General features: G+C 32.2%; 1 protein-coding gene across 1 annotated transcript in view; it reads right to left on the bottom strand.

Annotated features, from left to right (window-relative positions):
* Positions 1 to 9220, bottom strand: part of LOC140435172 (uncharacterized) — a 405909-nt gene extending 396689 nt beyond the window's left edge. The window contains exon 1 of the mRNA XM_072523926.1: positions 8837 to 9220. The gene's annotated coding sequence lies outside the window, so the exon portion shown is untranslated. The remainder of the gene's footprint in view (positions 1 to 8836) is intronic.
* Positions 9221 to 18021: the final 8801 nt, after the last annotated feature.

The raw sequence follows: 18021 nt of genomic DNA on the forward strand, positions 1-18021 counted from the left end.
ATGTCGCTATGAACAATAATTCTGCACGTTACGTTTAAAGGTCTAAGAATGCAGAAATGTAAATCTATGGACATCGATTCTAAATATTGCCAAAAAAAATTAAAAATCTATAGATTACTAACCGATTGTCAGTAAAATTTTAACCTTGCCTCATTTCCTATCTTTAATGATTTGTTATTAATGCAAAACTAAACAGTGATTATATAGTTGATATATGATGGTGTTAAATTATATTTAAAGTCGTAAAACCCATGTTTTGGTCTTGGTAACATAAGTAAACGAAACCGAGGCCAACTTATAAATATGTATATACATTTATCTCTCTATTCAAGCAACAATATGAGTGATACAAATCTTTTCAAACGTGCCCAAACCCAGAAGAATAAGCGTTAAATGAGCCTAAAGACATGCGCAGTATGTCAGCTGATTATTTCCTGCAACTTATTGCGCGATAATCGGTTTGGTGCCATTTTCTCTGCAAGTTTTGATCTCTTCAATACAGAGATCTACACAATGTGTACAGTAAGAGATTTGGACTGTGACGCGTCTTTAGAGCCTCTTATACTCGAAGTCTGACAATTAAGTTAACCATATATATTTATTTAGCAATTTTTTATAATTCTTCATTTTTTCCCTTTAAAACTCTTCCTTCCGCATCTCTACACCGTTCCACACTAACCTTTCACTATGCAAAGCAGTGTTGGACGTCATGTTTCGATAGGCCGTTGAGTAGTTACGCCGATTTTTGTTCTACGTCTTCTAAAGACTCGTAGCGGGTACATTTCAAGTAGGATTTAAATTTTGGGAACAGGTAGAAATCATAGGGTGCTAAATCAGGCGAATAGGATGGGTGATCTATGACTGTGACCTTTTTTTTGCCTTTGGAAAAATAGTGCGCATTTGAGCAGGGACGTTATAGTGATAGAGAATCAAAAGAGTTCTATTTCGACATTTCTGGCCTCTTTTTGTTAATGTTTTTCTCTGAGTTTTCGTAAAACCTCTAAATAATAATATTCATTAACTATCTGACTTTGTGGTATCTATTGCATGTAAACTACATGTATATCAAAGAAAACAATCAACATCGCCTTGCAGTTGAACTTGCTCGTCCTCGCTTTTTTGACTCGGAGAGTTTGGAGTCTTCCATTGCAGAGATTGTCGCTTGGTTTAAAGGTCATATTTAAAAATTCGTGTGTCGTCACAAGTTATGACCCCTGACAAGAAATCTAAGTTCATTTCGATGTTCAGGGTGTCAGAACAAATGTATTTACGACGCATTTTCTGTGCCGCAGTTAGGAGTCTGGACGCAAGGTTAGCACACACATTCCTTATGCAAAATTTGTCTCACACTTTATTAATGCTCCTCGACTTGAAAAAAAAATTTTTTTGGGAGAGCAATTTTTCACTTTTGTCGTATGACGATAACAACAAGACTGTTTGTTGCAAGTTACAGCTGCTTGAAATTTTTATACAAGGTCAAGCGAGATATTTAGGTCTAAACCACGCCCCTTTCATTGTTTTGGTTACACAAGTGTTCGTATTGTGGTTTTTTCAGTAGTTTTTCTTGATCTTTGGAAATAAGGCCAGTAAAGGGATGCGGATAGTTTTCTAATGACTAAAGCTGCTTTGTTTGTTTGATTGTAGTAAATTATTGTCACATAAGAAGTCTAGTGAATAGTTGGTCATTCCTGGCAAAACATAGAGTCTCACTCCTTTCGGAGGGTACAGTCATAGAAAGTTTGTGCATTATTGGAAGTTTTAAAATTCCGAACCCGAACTTCCAAATGAAACCCGAAATACCCGAAAACACCTCGAAAAACAAGGCGGTGCACAGAAATTCCCAGATGCAGCTCGAATATATTTGTTTTATTATAAAAGACGACTTCATTTAATGCAACAGTCATTTAAAAAATAAATTTCAACAAAACAATAACCTTTGAAAACATTAATTAAATTGGAGGAAAAAGACAGTTAGGATTTGATTTCACGTACATTGCGTCTGTGTATGCGCTTATACGTATTTCGCCCTAAAAGGGCTCTTCAGAACGACACAGTCGCTCTGAACGTGAAAATAAATCGTTTTTGTCTTAGGAAGCAACTCTAACATGGCTTCGTATGGACGCAAATAGCGACATCTGATATTAAAATCCGTAAACTAATTTTCGAAACCAAATTCAGATTTTTGCTTTAACCTGTGCCTTCTAAGAATTGCAAGGCAAAACAGACGTTGATAAAGATGTTATTAGAGACTTTAATTAAATTATAGGTGTAAATAAATCGTTTTGGTTCTGGAATAAAGATATTGTTAACAATGTGTATTCAGGATTATAAAATCATTTTCGAATAATCGATCTTCTGGTAAAGACTATTTAAAGGTTTTGGAAAAGAAATTTAACAAGGACTATTTAAAGACAATAAAAATTCGCATGTGGCGATTAAATATGATTTTCATATACCTGACCGTAAAACAATAATTACGAGACCAGTTAGAGGGGCCAGATCAAGATTCCGTATTTCTAAAAGGTTCTTCAAAAACGGTTGACCAGATAAATAGTCTTGCCCAATATGCTGGCCCAAATTACACAGAAGCAAATACTTTCAACATCAAAACCTGGATAGTTACTGAGTTTCAACGAATGTTAAATTATGCAGATAAAAGAAATACCAGATACGACGTACCATTGAATTTCAAGAAAATCTTTTTACCGTTCCAGAAGATGTCTCCATAGCTGATTGTAGGGAATCTTTCCGTATCTAACAAAAAGTTTGATCCATTGGACGAGTTGAAAAATCGGCAACCTAGAGTTGGCAAAGTGCTGCGTTTAGAAGATGGCTAAATCTTTGCTTTACCCGGTGACCAAAAGATCGTCTACCGAAAGAGCACACACTACGAGATCATATGGAGCACGATAAACTCCTTCAGACAAATTGTGTCATTGTAACATAAGAAAATTAGCGTTATAAAAGTTAGGTAATGAGTTGGAAAACCTAATAGATTGGAAGATTGTGAGAAACATGGTTGAAACTGGTGTACAAATTACCGTGAATTGTTTTAATCCGTGAGTAATAAACTCTACAAAAATATGACGGCAAACATTAAAACTGGAAATAGATTAACTAGAGAAATTCCTATTAGTAAGGGCCTAAAGCAAGGCTGCTGCATAGCACCTACACTCTTCAAAATATATCTAAATGAGGCACTCTCAGTGTGGAGAAGAAAGTGCTGCAATATGGGCATCCCAATCGGAGATGATAGATTGTACACGATACACTTCGCTGACGACCAAGCCATTCTAGCTGAAGACGAGAGTGATGTAGGCTACATGCTTAGAAAACTGGAAGATGAGTATACCAAATGGGGCCTCACAATTAATATACAAAAAACTGAGTACTTAGTTGTAGGAGAAAAACCAGAAAGCCTACAAATCGAAATGGGAACTATAAAACCAACAGACAATTTCAAATACTTGGGAGTCCAAATAACATCAAAAGCAGGAAGTAGCGAAGAAATACACTCCAGGATTGGCCAAGCAAGATCAGCCACCAGACAGCTACACGGACTATTATGGAATAAAAAAATAACAAAAGAAAATAAAAGAAGAATCTATAAAACAATAATAGAAAGTATTGGGCTGTACGGCGCCGAACTCTGGGAAATAAACCAAAGAAACAAATCAAAAATTAAGGCCAAGGAAATGAACTACTGGAGACGATGTTGCCAGCTCACTAGACTTGATAGGGTGAGAAACGAAGATATTCGGAGAGAAATGGAAATCGATCTAGACATAATAGACACAATCGAAGCCAAAAGACTTAACTGGTATGGACACCTTCAGAGAATGCCTGAAAATAGATGGCCAAAAAAAAATAGAAGAATGGACTCCGCCAACTAGAAGAAAACGAGGTAGACCAAGACGATCCTGGAGAGACGATGTCGACGATGCAATGACCGCCAGAGATTTAACAACTGAAGATTGCTTCGACAGAAAACGCTGGAAGCTGGAAATTAGGATGCGAGAAGCGGCGCCAGCTGTAGAAGACTCGCTTGTTATATATATATATATATATATATATATATATATATATATATATATATATATATATATATATATATATATATATATATGTTTTAATCCGAAAGTAATCTGCTCTTCAAGAACAGTGGACTGTTACTTTTTTCTTCAAGGCGACTGGGACAAGATGCCAGGAATTTCTGATCGGGACAATGTTACAAGTTTTACAAGTCCTGACTACATATCGAATATCGACAACAATAGTGATAATCTACGAAATATCTCGAAGAACGAGTTAGTTCATAGAAATCCCCAAAACCGATTCGAATATATTTGCATTAATATAGAGACTTTTAATTCCCGTTACAGTAAAATATATTGGCATTGTCATTATGAATGAGGCAGACAAAATTAAATTATTAAAAAAATTTTTGATGAACACAAAAAAAAAATTTTGTATTTTGAGAACGATTTTCGATTAAAATTTTGGTTTATTATCCTTAACGTAAATAAGTTACTCAACAAAATATAAGATAGAACTTTTGCACTGCAAATACTTATCAGTTTAAAATCGTAAAACTTAAATTTGTTTTATATAAATATAGAAAAATTTCAAATGTCGAACTTTGAAATGGTGAACTTCAAACACGACTTATATTTTTGTGTATATTTAGTTATCGGAAGAGGTCAAAAGATCTTAAACCAAGATTTTAACAAAGTGTGAAACTATTTGTTTAAACAGACAATAAAAATAGATTTACGGTTTATGAACAAAGACAAGTAACCTTTCGGGTTTTATTATTACAACAACGACTGGAATTGTTAAGTTTTTTTTATTCTTTTTTAACAAAATTATCACCTTGGCAGAAATATTTTAGCAGTATTTGTATTAAATGAACTCATTTTAGTAAAATTGAGAAAACAATAACAATACCGTTTACAAAACATTCTAGATCAATTTGAAATGGTCGTTTTAACCATGTTCCGCTTTAGTATGGTTCTTATTCAGTTTTAGTAATAATGGTATTGAATTTCGTACGAGTTCTTGAACGTTAATTAAAATTCGTTGTTGTTTCTGAAAATTAAGCTGCAAAAAATTTTTTTAAATGTGAGATTTGTCTAGCGAGGTTTCCATAAAGTGATAAATTCTCATGAGAATTTATTTATATATCAAAAATGCCAACCAATCATAAACTTAACTGAAGTTTTAGTAGCTAAGTTAGACGAAGCCTGTATGTAGAAGAGTTCAAAAGTGTAGATTCAAAAGAAAGCGTAAACAAAGCATTCGACAGAGTTTGGTACAAAGGAGTAATTCACAAAATGAAGAACTATGGACACAGCAATGCCACGACAGAGCTACTCTCCTCGTACCTCACAAATCAAAAATTTAGGATTGGCATTAGACAAGTCCTATCCGAAGTCGGAATTCCTGAGGCAGAACTATCACAGGGAGCTATTCTGTCTTCGCTGCTGTATAACATATACATGGCCGATGTCACGAAAACATCAGGCATCATGATTAAACTCTATGCAAACCACACGTCAATAGTGGCCAAGTATAGTAACTAAGTATTGCAACTAGGAACCTTCAGATATTACTAGACGCCCTAGAAGAATGGTGAATACATTGGAAAATTGCAGTAAATCCGGAGAAGACCCAAGCAGTGATGTTTAAGAGACGCGGCCTATCAGCTGAACAACTAGAGATGTTCGACATTCCCATCGGATGCTCAAATCAAGCAAAGTACCTCGGGGTTACCATGGATAAGGGACCCACGTTCATATTTCATGTTACAAGAACATACAGAAGGAGAAGAAATAGAAAAGAAGCAAATTGACATTCAGAACAAAGACAAGGCTCATCAACAGCATCATACTGCCCATCCTGACATACCAATCTCTCGCATGAGGACAGACTTGCAAAACAGAAAGAAGATCCAAGCTGTCTCTCCCCCCAAGAACGTCCCTCGATACGTAGCGGAAAGATTCCGTTTCAGAGACACCCAACAGATCAGATTATAGATAAGGTATAGATCATACCTTAGAACACATTCATTTGTTTTCTTTGTTTTATTCATTCAACATTTCTGGTTTAGCTTCAGCGGCTATCATCTTTTTTTCTTTTTCTTTTCTCCGATTTTATTTTAGTTTGCGTACTGGTGGAAATGTCTAAAGAACCACTCCCACATCTCTGCCGACTCAGAGCAACGCGGCCTCGTTCATTTAGTGTGCTTTAAACACAAATGAGAGGGGAGGAAAGCAATTAGAGTTCTATATAATCTTATGATTTCTAAGATTCTTTGTTTTTGACCTAAAACGGGAAGGACCATGCTTTATTTAAAGACACAATCGAAATCACAACCCCTTCATAATAAAACGTCTAAGCAAATGATTTAGGAGATGGTTTTACTCTTAGATTAAAGAATTTACTCGAATTGTGAACAAAATTAAGTTTCCAAAATCGATAATTCATTGAAAAATGACTGCGTAAATTGAGAGAATTGGAGCAAACTATTTCGAGTAGTAGTAAAGTTGATAATCATCATGATGTTAGACAACCAACCTTCGAGAGAATATTATATAACAAACATATCGTTGTTTTTTTAGATATGCACGTTTCTTTTTTGTCCGATTTTAAACTTCCCCACGTCAAGTACTTATAAAGAAACAAATTGCCGCTGGAAATACCGCAGTAACGTTTATTAATCGCTAACTTCATGTATATAAAGACTGAATATGTTAATGAAGGAAGGTATGGTAATGTATACAATAAAATAACAATTTTAATGATTACCTAAATGAAGTCCAAGGATATTTGCAATTTACTCGTTGCGGCAATCTATTTTTTAAGTAATTATGTGGTTTATAATGTTACAACGACGTTTTAGGTTGTAATACAGAGTGTATCTGTATATCTACACAATTATTTCACCAACGAAACAGATACGACAGTCGCTAACTTAAAAAGTAAATACAAATTAACACAAGAGCAAATTTGATTCTAATTGCAGATACCTTCTTCTTTTTTTTCAGTTTATTCTATTCTATCACTTGTTTAAATATGTTGGGAATCCCAATGCATTACTATACTGTTCTGGTAAAGTATAAACCAAACTAATGGGATAAGCCCATCCGTAGCCCGCGATACGACAAGACACTCTAAGAGCTGACAATTATTATTAAACCAGGGCAAATATATTAAATAGGTCAAACAGAAATGAGATACATACATGGAAATACCCCAAGAAAAAATCAACTTTGATTACCAAAACTAACAAACGCCCTTATTGTATAACTTTATTAGAATACTTCGCAATTTCTATAGAATAACTGCGCTTTTATAAACCTCAACTATAAAATAATACATCTGCACATCTAAACACATTCCATTTACTTAATATTTTACATAAAATCTTCCCGGTAATATAAAAAATAAAAGTGTTTTGCAAAATGCTGAATTGATAAACCATTTTTATCTTACAAATGCTGAATCAAAAACACGGCTCCAGGAAATAATCTGGTTTAAGTCGAGTTATTTATGTGTAGATCACTTTCAGCCAGCATCTGGCATTTTTCTATGTCAATAGAGTGTGCGCATATAAAAATAGAAAATAATATAACCTAAATATACCAAAATACAGTCTACATACGTTTATTCAGAAAGGAGATGAGGCTTAATACTTTTGTTGTACTCCAAATGAGCAAATACCACAAAAAACCCAAAGATATCAGAAATTTATCTGAATAATCATTTCTACGCTGATCCTTGTACCCATTATAGTTTTCGCAAGTATTTATTTTAGCTCATATCACAATTTCTGTATATTTTACGATCCTACCACAAACGCTGTATTTCTTCCAAACTTCTGTTGTGGAATTTTAAAGTAGATACTATTTTAATGGGAATAAGCTACAATTGAAGGTTAAAATAAGTTTATTGACGTTTCAATTTCCACTTCGGAAATCGTTCTCAAAATACAAACATTAATTAATGCACAGATTAACATGGACTCAAAAAAATCGATAGATGTAAGATCGAAGCTTTCAAAATGTGGATCTACAAGTCCTGGACAGAATACAAAGCAAACCTATCAATTCTGGAACATACAGGACAAGCTATTCAAAAAAGAGAACCGAGCATACCCAAATTTCTTCGGCTACTTCGCCAGAAGAACGGGGACTATGGAACTATTGGTAGTAGAAGGAAAGGCAGAGGCCTAAGGCCAAGAGGTAGATCTCGAACAAGATGAGCAGACCAAATGAAGACTCTGATGGGAAAATCCCTACATGACGTCATCCATTTGGCACAGGATCGCAGACAATGAAGAGAAGATGCGATATTTCTTCTAGAGAGGCAGAAAAAACCGCGACAAGCGCATAAGGATGAAGAAATATTTCTTTGGTTAAGGATCCTAACGAAATGAAGTTCTATCCAAACAGCCTCAAGAGTTAAAATTATTGGCAGTTGAAAAAAAAACACAATATTTAATCAACTTTTGATATTTATTGTTTAAATTTGTATCTGAAATTATGTAATTTCTACACATTATATACTTCTTTATATGTTTTTCTTATTTTCGAAACACTAGGTATTTTCGTTGGTAATAAAAATATTTTGCAAAATTCTGAATATATGAACTATTTCTGTCTTACAGATACTTATTCAAAACACAGCTCAACATGAAATAATCTGGTTATTTATATGAAGATGATTTTCGGCATCTGGTATTTTCGTATGTCAGTAAAACTGAAGCTAAATGTGCGCTAGTAAAAATAGAAAACAATATACAGAACCTAAATATAACAATATTCGGTTTACTTACTTTTATTAAGAAAGCAGTTGAGGCTTAATAATTGTCATAATCCAAATGTTTAGCTGGTACAACAAAAAAACACACAAAACATATAGGGAGAAATTTTCCGACAGAACACAAATCGGCACTATTTTATCCAAACTATCGAATACACTCTGCCACCTCCGGTAATTAGAAGATTGCCAAAAAAGACTGAAAGTAACTAAACCAACAACGGAATTTATTTTTGGACATGGCTCTGCTACGTGCGAGTGCGGCGGTCTTAAAATGCATGTAACATTAAAAACACGGGTAAATTTTAAATGATGTACACCTACTGTACTGTTCTCTACTGAGAGCAAAGGCTAACGCGAGCGATTTTACGAAATTTAAACAGAGCATCGAGCACCGAGCACGGCGACCATGGCAAAGTCGACGCTGCGCGATTTATACAACGCTATTCCAACAATTTATTGTTCGCGAATCGCTTTCATTGAGGGTGTATATTCGCAACGAATATAGAAGCGTCTATATCCATGTTTATTGTGTGTTCAATTAAAAAGTCCTTAATATGTTCTATATGGTTTCACCTTTATAAGTTTTCATCATCTTCTACGTCTCCAGTCGCTGCCTCATAAAATACTGCCGTGATAAGCAAAAAGGGAGTATCTGACAATTTTTACCAAATTTTAATTTATACCTACAATATTAAGTACAGTAAAATCTCGTTTTTTTTTTAATATTAGCCTTATTAATGTACATGCCCCAACAGAGGACAAAGAAGACGAAGAAAAAGACAATTTCTATGATGAATTAGAAAGAACATATGACAATTGTCCCAGAAATGACATTAAAATAGTAATCGTTGATCTGAACGAAAAAATCGGAAGGGAAGAAATATATCTACCGCACATTGGTAAATATAGTCTCCATAATAATACTAATTCGAATGGACACCGAGCAGTCACCTTCGCAGCCTCAAAGAACGTGATCGTAGGAAACACATGTTTTCTACACAAAAAAATACATATGGGGACTTGGACCTCGCCTGATGGATTAACGAACAACCAAATTGATCATGTGATCATAGATGCTAGACACTTCTCCAACCTTATGGATGTCCGCACCTATCGAGGCGCCAATATTGATTCAAATAATTTTCTAGTTGGCACAAGAATTCGGGGTAGAATCTAAAAAACCAAGAAGGAGAGAAGTACCAAAACAAAGCGCCTTAATATTGAACTCCTCAAAAACCCGCAAACGGTAGAAAGGTTTCAGAACTATATCGAAACTAAATACATAACTAAAGAGAATCTAACAATTATTGAACAATGGGAAATGTGTAAAAATTATATTAAAGATCTTCTTCTTCTTAGAGTGCCATATCCCTACGGAACGTCGGCGACTACCATGCTTATAATATTGTTATACTGATCTCGGTCTTGCGCTACGTGTAGCAATTGGTCCGCTGTCAAACCTGTCCACTGCCGCAAATTCCTCAACCAAGAGAGTTTCTTCCGTCCTATCCATTTCTTTCCTTCGATTTTACCGTTGAGAATTAGCCGAAGGAACTCATATCTTGGTCCTCTGATTATATGTCCAAGATATTCTAGTTTACGCCTCTTAATAACATTTAATAGAGTTCGTTGATGTCCCATTCTTCGAAGAACTTCTTCGTTTCTGGTTCTGCTAGTCCATGGAATTTTTAGTATCCTTCGATACAACCACATCTCAAACGCCTCGATTTTATTCATGATATCGGCGTTTAAAGTCCAAGTTTCACATCCATACAAAAGTATTGTTCTGAAGCTATTTTCTTGTGGCATTTTAAATTAATTACTATTTAACTGGGAATAAGCCACAATTAAAGGTTAAAATACTTACGTTTATTGACGTTTCAATTTCCACTTCGGAAATCGTTCTCAAAATACAAACATTAGTAAATTAAACAAATTTTGTTTTTGTTACTTAGTGAAAAATTCTTCTAATAATTTAATTTTATCTGACTCATCTATATTGACAATTCAGACATACATTATACATTTTAAAGTAGACGACTTTAAAATGATATTGCCAATATTGTTGAGTTGCGTTCCTGGGACGACTTTACTTATAAGATAGTTCATTCGATTACATGAAATCAACATTTAGTTTTATTTAGGTGAAACATCAAGGCCATTAAATGTTAGAATAAGTGAACATCAATCCTATATTAAAAATAGAGAATTTGATAGATCTCAAATATGTAAACATGCATGGGATAATGAACATAGGGTTCAATGGAATGATTCAAATATAGTCCTAAAAGAAACGGATGATAAAAAGAGAAAAATCAAAGAAGCGGCTCTAATTATGCTAAATGAGACCAATTGTGTCGCGAATTCCTCGGCAGAATGTAGTAGGATCTGGTTACCCATATTGAAAGAGGAAGTTATTAAAAAGAAAATACCAGTATTGGTAAGTCAGTAACATATAGAGAATACATCATTTATATTTTTTAAATAACAAACATATAAAATCGGAATTTGGTATTTATTGAAGGTAAAATAAATGCAAGATCAAATACTTACCATGTCGGGATAGTATTATGAGGTTTTTTTCTTGGTTTTTCCCTCATAATTTACTATGGAATCACTAACAGGAGAATTTTACTGTCATCATGGCATGTATTTGTCTTTTTAAAGACGAATTACATGTTATGATCTTTTCTGACGGATATTCTCAAGTTAAAGTTGATTTCATGTAATCGAATGAACTATCTTATAAGTAAAGTCGTCCCAGGAACGCAACTCAACAATATTGGCAATATCATTTTAAAGTCGTCTACTTTAAAATGTATAATGTATGTCTGAATTGTCAATATAGATGAGTCAGATAAAATTAAATTATTAGAAGAATTTTTCACTAAGTAACAAAAACAAAATTTGTTTAATTTACTAATGTTTGTATTTTGAGAACGATTTCCGAAGTGGAAATTGAAACGTCAATAAACGTATTTTAACCTTTAATTGTGGCTTATTCCCAGTTAAATAGTAGTTAATCATACAAAAGTACAGACCACACGTAACATCTTGTAAACTTTTCACGGATTTCCAAATTTAATGAGTTATTGGATAATAGAGGCTTGAATTTTTGAAATGAGTTCTTGCCTGTTCAATTCTACATCGAATTTCGAAGGATGGATCCAGATTTTGGGTAATCCAACATCCAAGGTATTTGAATCTCTGAACTCTCTGCAGCGGTTGTTGGTTTAATATCAGTTGGGTTGCGCCGATATCCACTTTAGTGGTCACCATGTATAGTTTTATCGATATTTATCGACAGTCCCCAATTTGTGCATTCCGTGTCAACTCTATTGATTAGCTCCTGCAGATCGTCGATGTTTTCAGCTAGAATCACAGTATCGTCGGCGTACCGTATATTGTTAATTATTTCTCCTCCTATGATAATTCCTTTTTGATCTTTTAAAGCTTCCCTAAATAGATTCTCAGAATACACGTTAAAGAGGGTGGGAGACAGTACACAGCCTTGTCTTACGCCTCGTTCAATACTGATTGGCTTTGATTCTCTGTTGTTGGTATTAATAATGGCTGTTTGGTTCCAGTAAAGTTTGGCAATAAGTTTGATGTCTTTCTCATCTAGTTGGATGCTCTGCAGGGCGGTAATTAGTCTGGTATGCTGAACGCGATCAAATGCCTTTTCGAAATCAATGAAGCACATATATACGGGTTTTCTTACCTCCCAATATCGTTGAAGGAGTGTTTGCATAGAAAATAGTGCTTCTCTAGTTCCAAGGCATCTCCGGAACCCGAACTGCTCTTGACTAATTATTTCTTCGCACTTGTTGTTAATTCGGTTTAGAAGAATATGCAACAGTATTTTAACGGCATGGCTCATTAAACTAATGAGTCTACAATCGCTACATTTCTTAACGTTTGGTTTCTTAGGTAGAGGAATAAAGATCGATTTTAACCAGTCCGATGGAATTTCACTGGTATCATATATTTGATTGAAAAGTACAGTGAATTCTTTTATATTATTATTTGAGAGTAATTTTAGCCATTCGCTGTATATTTGATCTGGTCCACTGGCTTTGTTGTTTTTGGCTTGCTGTATGGCTTTTTCCACTTCAGCTTTTAAGATTGATGGTCCTGTATTTGCAAGTTAGGTAGTGATCCTCGATCATCCTTAAATAATGCTTTAATGTAGTTTTCTCATTCCTCCATTACTTCGTCTTCTAGGGATAGTGCATGACATTCATTATTCGTTAATGTTATGGGTGTATTTCTTTTGTGTACTGTAACTTCTTTTATTTTCTTATGTGTCTTCTTTCGTCCATCATTTCAATTATTTCATCTTTCATCCACACTTGCTTTTTATAATGGGTGACAATTCCACTTTGCGTTGCTGTATCGATGATACCAGTCTTTATGTTATCCCATCTTTCTTCAACTGTTGGTACATTGTATACTTGTGTGATGTTGTCTCGAATTTTTTCGTTCATATTAAAGATATTATTTGGTAATTATATCAAAGGTATTACCCTTTGATATAGTGATCTATTCTGTGTTCATCATTAAATTAAGATGTATTGGCTTTCCTGAGTGGTTTCTTTTATGATTAAGTAGTTATCTTGATGAAAGAGTTCAGTTTGATGAAGGGTTTTATATAAAGGGTTCACTCTCGATTCCTATCTTGGTCAGTTCAGAGATTCCACAAGGTTCACATGTGGGTCCTTTTCTCTTTAACTTGTTATACATGTTTTGTTATATCCTTTAGCAACTCTTAAAATAATGTTGTGTTTGACTATCACATTAATACAAGCCTTCTCTCAAGAGTGACCTGATATAAGAGATTTGGGGATATTATTTGACATCCACAGAAGGCATATGACAGAATAGATCATAACATCCTATTAAAATAATTAAATTAAATACCTTTGGCTTCAGTCATCAAATCTTACAATGGATTAGCAGCATTTTAAGAGACCACACACAACAAGTGAGTATAGGTTATTTTAATTCAGATATAATTCATTTGACATCAGTAGTATCCCAAGGAGCTCACTGTTCACCCTTGTTATTTAATATGTTTGTAAACGATATATCAGAGTGTTTTAGAAGTTGCGATTTCCTGATGTTTGCAGATGATTTGAAATTATTTAAATTCGTAGATTCAAATTATGACATAACTTTAATTTAAAAAGATTTAGACCAGTTGAGTATATGGAGTGAGAATAATATTTTGCATTTAAATGTTGCTAGATGCTAAAAACGTGCTGTTGGTAAAAATATGATACTTCTTATACAATTAATGATAATCAATTGTCTTATGTCAAAACAATGAAAGACTTACGAGTCACATTTGATGAACAGTTGCGACAACATATAAATGATATAACAGTTAATTCCTTAAAATCTTTAGGCTTTATCATTCACAACTGTCTGAGACTGTTTGGGTTTTAAGATTGGTTTATTATACTTTGTTGTATCTAAAGTGGAATATGCATCTATTGTATGGTCTACACAATATCAAGTTTTCTACTACATTGAAGAGATTGCAGAACAAATTTTTAAAATATTATGCGTATAAATTAAACATAAGCATTATTAATCATGATTACACAGATATTTTAAAAACATTCGACTTAAATTTATTAAAAACACAACGAGGTAACACTGATTTAGTATTTGTTTTTAAATTAATAAATGGTTTAACTTGTTGTCCTGAACTTCTCCAATCTATTAGTTTACATGTTCCCTCCAGAAGTCTCAGATATGTTGATCTGTTTTATATACCTTTTTACCGTACAAATTATGGTATGTATTCACCCATTGAGTGAACACTGAAAATTATATAGGAACAATTTAGAAATATTTGTTGTCTTCTTGGCTTCATTTAAAAATCTGATAAAAAGAGCTTGACAAGTTATAGTTACTTTTTTTGTTTATTTTAATTCATCTTGTTTCATATATAATTAATATTTTATTTTATTTATCATTAGGATTTTAATTTCACTTAGTTTGTAAGCAATTACAGAAATTGATTTTTAAACTATATGTTAACATTTAGTATTTTTGTTATGGTTAGGATAGTCTTTTTTGTTCAATTTTTGTAAAAATTGGGACATCCCGTGAATAAATAAAATAAAAAATAAACATCCAAACACTCCTGTAGTGGGCACATTCGGAAATGTTGTTCACATGCATGCAAACAATTGACAAAAATCAGCAAATAGGAATCACAAAAAAATACTCTTTAAAGTATGTGTTAAATTAAACAGTGAGAACATTCATTGGAATTTCCAAACTACTGCAATGAGTTAAATTGTAGATAAGCGAGTGCATACAATTGGAAAAATACATGTTAGTGTGGTGTTTACACTTGAAAAAATAAGGTGCTATAAAAACAACAAAGATTTTTTTAAAAATAGAGTTAAATATATGTATAAAGAAATAAGTTTAGCAGACAAAGAAAGTGTTCAGGTTTGTAGACAAAATAGTTAATATTATTGTTGCAATAAAACAAATAGAGTTATTGATATATACCCCCATTAATGCTTAAATGTTTTTTTATAACAGTTTCATATGAAAATCATTCATTTCTTGTAAAATGACTAAAAGTAAATTGTACATGACAAATTCATTATTAGGTTCCTGATATATAGGCAACACACCTTACAGATCAAGGTGTAGAGTAATATAAAGTAGTATTTAAGTAGTAGTCTTTCATCTCTTTAATTTAACATTAAATGTGTGTAAATTTAATTATAAAAAAATTTGTTATAATGTCTTAGTATGCAATAATTAAAAATCATAAAATATTAATACTAGGAGCAGCATACAACAACAAATACTTACTGACTATAGTAAATATGCATACTTAAAGGTTGAACTTTAGCAAACTTTGTAAATAATAAAATGGTTTAGACAATTAAAAATAATTTTTTAAATAGTGTATAAAATCAAATAGGCAAGGCAATCATATATGCTTAGATCCTCATTATAAACAGTATTTTTATATAAACAATATAGCCAGTGGAAAAATTACTATTTTAGGTGTATATGATAATAATATGAGATCATGAAAAACCTTTAATTTGTTTTTAAACCTTAAAAACAAGATATAAGTGAAAGACTGTCTTTTTATCAATTTTTTTATACCTGTTAGTAACTCTAGTAATAATTGCCATAACTGACAGATAATATTACCATTATGACAGTACATATTATTATCAGTAAATTTAAGTGTGCAACATTTCAAACAGATCAGTTTACTAGTTTGTTAATTATGTTAAATGATTATGTTAGGGACCCATGTTTAAACAATTATTCTTGGGTGAGTAATATTTTATAAATGAGTTTTTAAAAGTAAAATGAATTCTTGAACATTAAAACTGTAAAGTAATTTGAAAAAAAAAATACTATTTATTCAAAAAATGTTAAAAATTTAGTTAGGAAACGTGCTATTTTCTAAACAGTTTTTACAGGTAAATTGATAAAATATTTCTTAATTTTGACATTTAACAAACAAAATCAAAAATTTTTAATGATTTAAAAGATCTGACTATGAAAGTTTTCCCAGAAAACTAATTGGCAAATTCGAATAGAAGAAGTCGTAATATTTTGATTCAGCTGTTGAATAGAGTAGATATATATTATAAATGAATAAAAAATTAAATGAAATATTACATGCAGGTCTCAGAGGTCAATTCATGTGAAACATGTATTATAAGAGTACAAATTTCTAAAAAATATATAGAGATAATATATCACATCAGAAAAGCCCTGGTTATTATAAACGAAAGAACAGTTTTATTAGCTTACTAAGTGGTAAATACAAAAAACACTCACCCAATAATCCTAAAGTCCAAAATCCAAAACATAATAGGTACTGCAGCACTAGTTATTATCAAACACATTGTCCACATCAGTACTTTTGATTATTCACTTCACTTGACAATAAACGTTTCGAAATTTTTATACAAGAGATAACTAGATTGTAGGACCATAAATTATTAAGGACCATTAAAGTATGCCAAAAATACATTTTACCAAAATTCTTTCTATACTTTCTTATTAGTTTATGTTGTAAAAGACAACAGAGAATCTTACTTGTTTCCCTCCAACTGTCAAATCCCCCACAGAGTTATTAAATATTGAAGTTTTAATATAGACATAATCAGTTTGCAGTTATCCCAAGAAAATACATAATTAATCAAATTAGTAAATTTCTTTTTTGACAATGACCTATAATATATAACCTATGTATAGTGATAAAAGCCAATGAATTTTTTATTTATTGTAAAATTGCAATAAAAATTAAATACATATAAAGGATTCATATTTCATATTATATCTGAGTACGTAGCTAAATATTAACATACCCAAAAATAAATAGCCAAATCGGCAAAAATATAATCCTATTTATTATGGAACTATATGAAGAGATCCAAAAAACATTAGAAGTTAACTCTCAGAAATGTTTTGAAAGGAGGATGATTTGAAACATTTTAAATTTATATTTTATTTTGATCTGATAATTAGAATAAACGACAAGAAACAGAAAATTAGCAAAATTTAGCAACATATTGCTTCAGTTCCTTAAACAAATTGTGGAATCAATACATTATTTTATTTGGATTTAAAATAATAAGTAATAGGAATATAAACTAAGCTTTGGCACACAAAAAGGAGTTTGTCAGTTAACATACTGTCCTTTTTTATTTGCACAGTCCTAATGTTTATTTATATCAAAAGAAATAAAAAATAACAATTATAAAAAAATAAATTTGTTTGTTTTTTATGGTGACCTAACCTATAAAAAACAACAGGTTGGGATATTCAATTTTTAGCTTTAGAAATTGATCGTGGGACTAGGATCTTACCTTAAAACAATTGGCATAATTCACATTTCACTACACGGACGCGAAAATCACGAATATTTATAAAATGTTCGAAAAATCACGAAAAAACAGACAAAACTACTCTAATTTGACAATTCACGTAAAACGACTGCCATTTTCAGTTTACGGCAAACGAGAATTCACGAACTGTCAAATATCGATAGTTCATGCCAAATTAGGACAAAATTTAAAAACATTAAAATGACAGTTAAATTCAATACGGTTAAAGGAAAATTATTATTTTAAAATTATCCAGTTTTGTTTTAAATTTCTTATAGCTTGTAATCAAAACAAATAATGGAAAAAATGT

This window comes from Diabrotica undecimpunctata, chromosome 2, assembly GCF_040954645.1.
Source record: "Diabrotica undecimpunctata isolate CICGRU chromosome 2, icDiaUnde3, whole genome shotgun sequence".
In the NCBI taxonomy this organism is placed as follows: domain Eukaryota; kingdom Metazoa; phylum Arthropoda; class Insecta; order Coleoptera; family Chrysomelidae; genus Diabrotica; species Diabrotica undecimpunctata.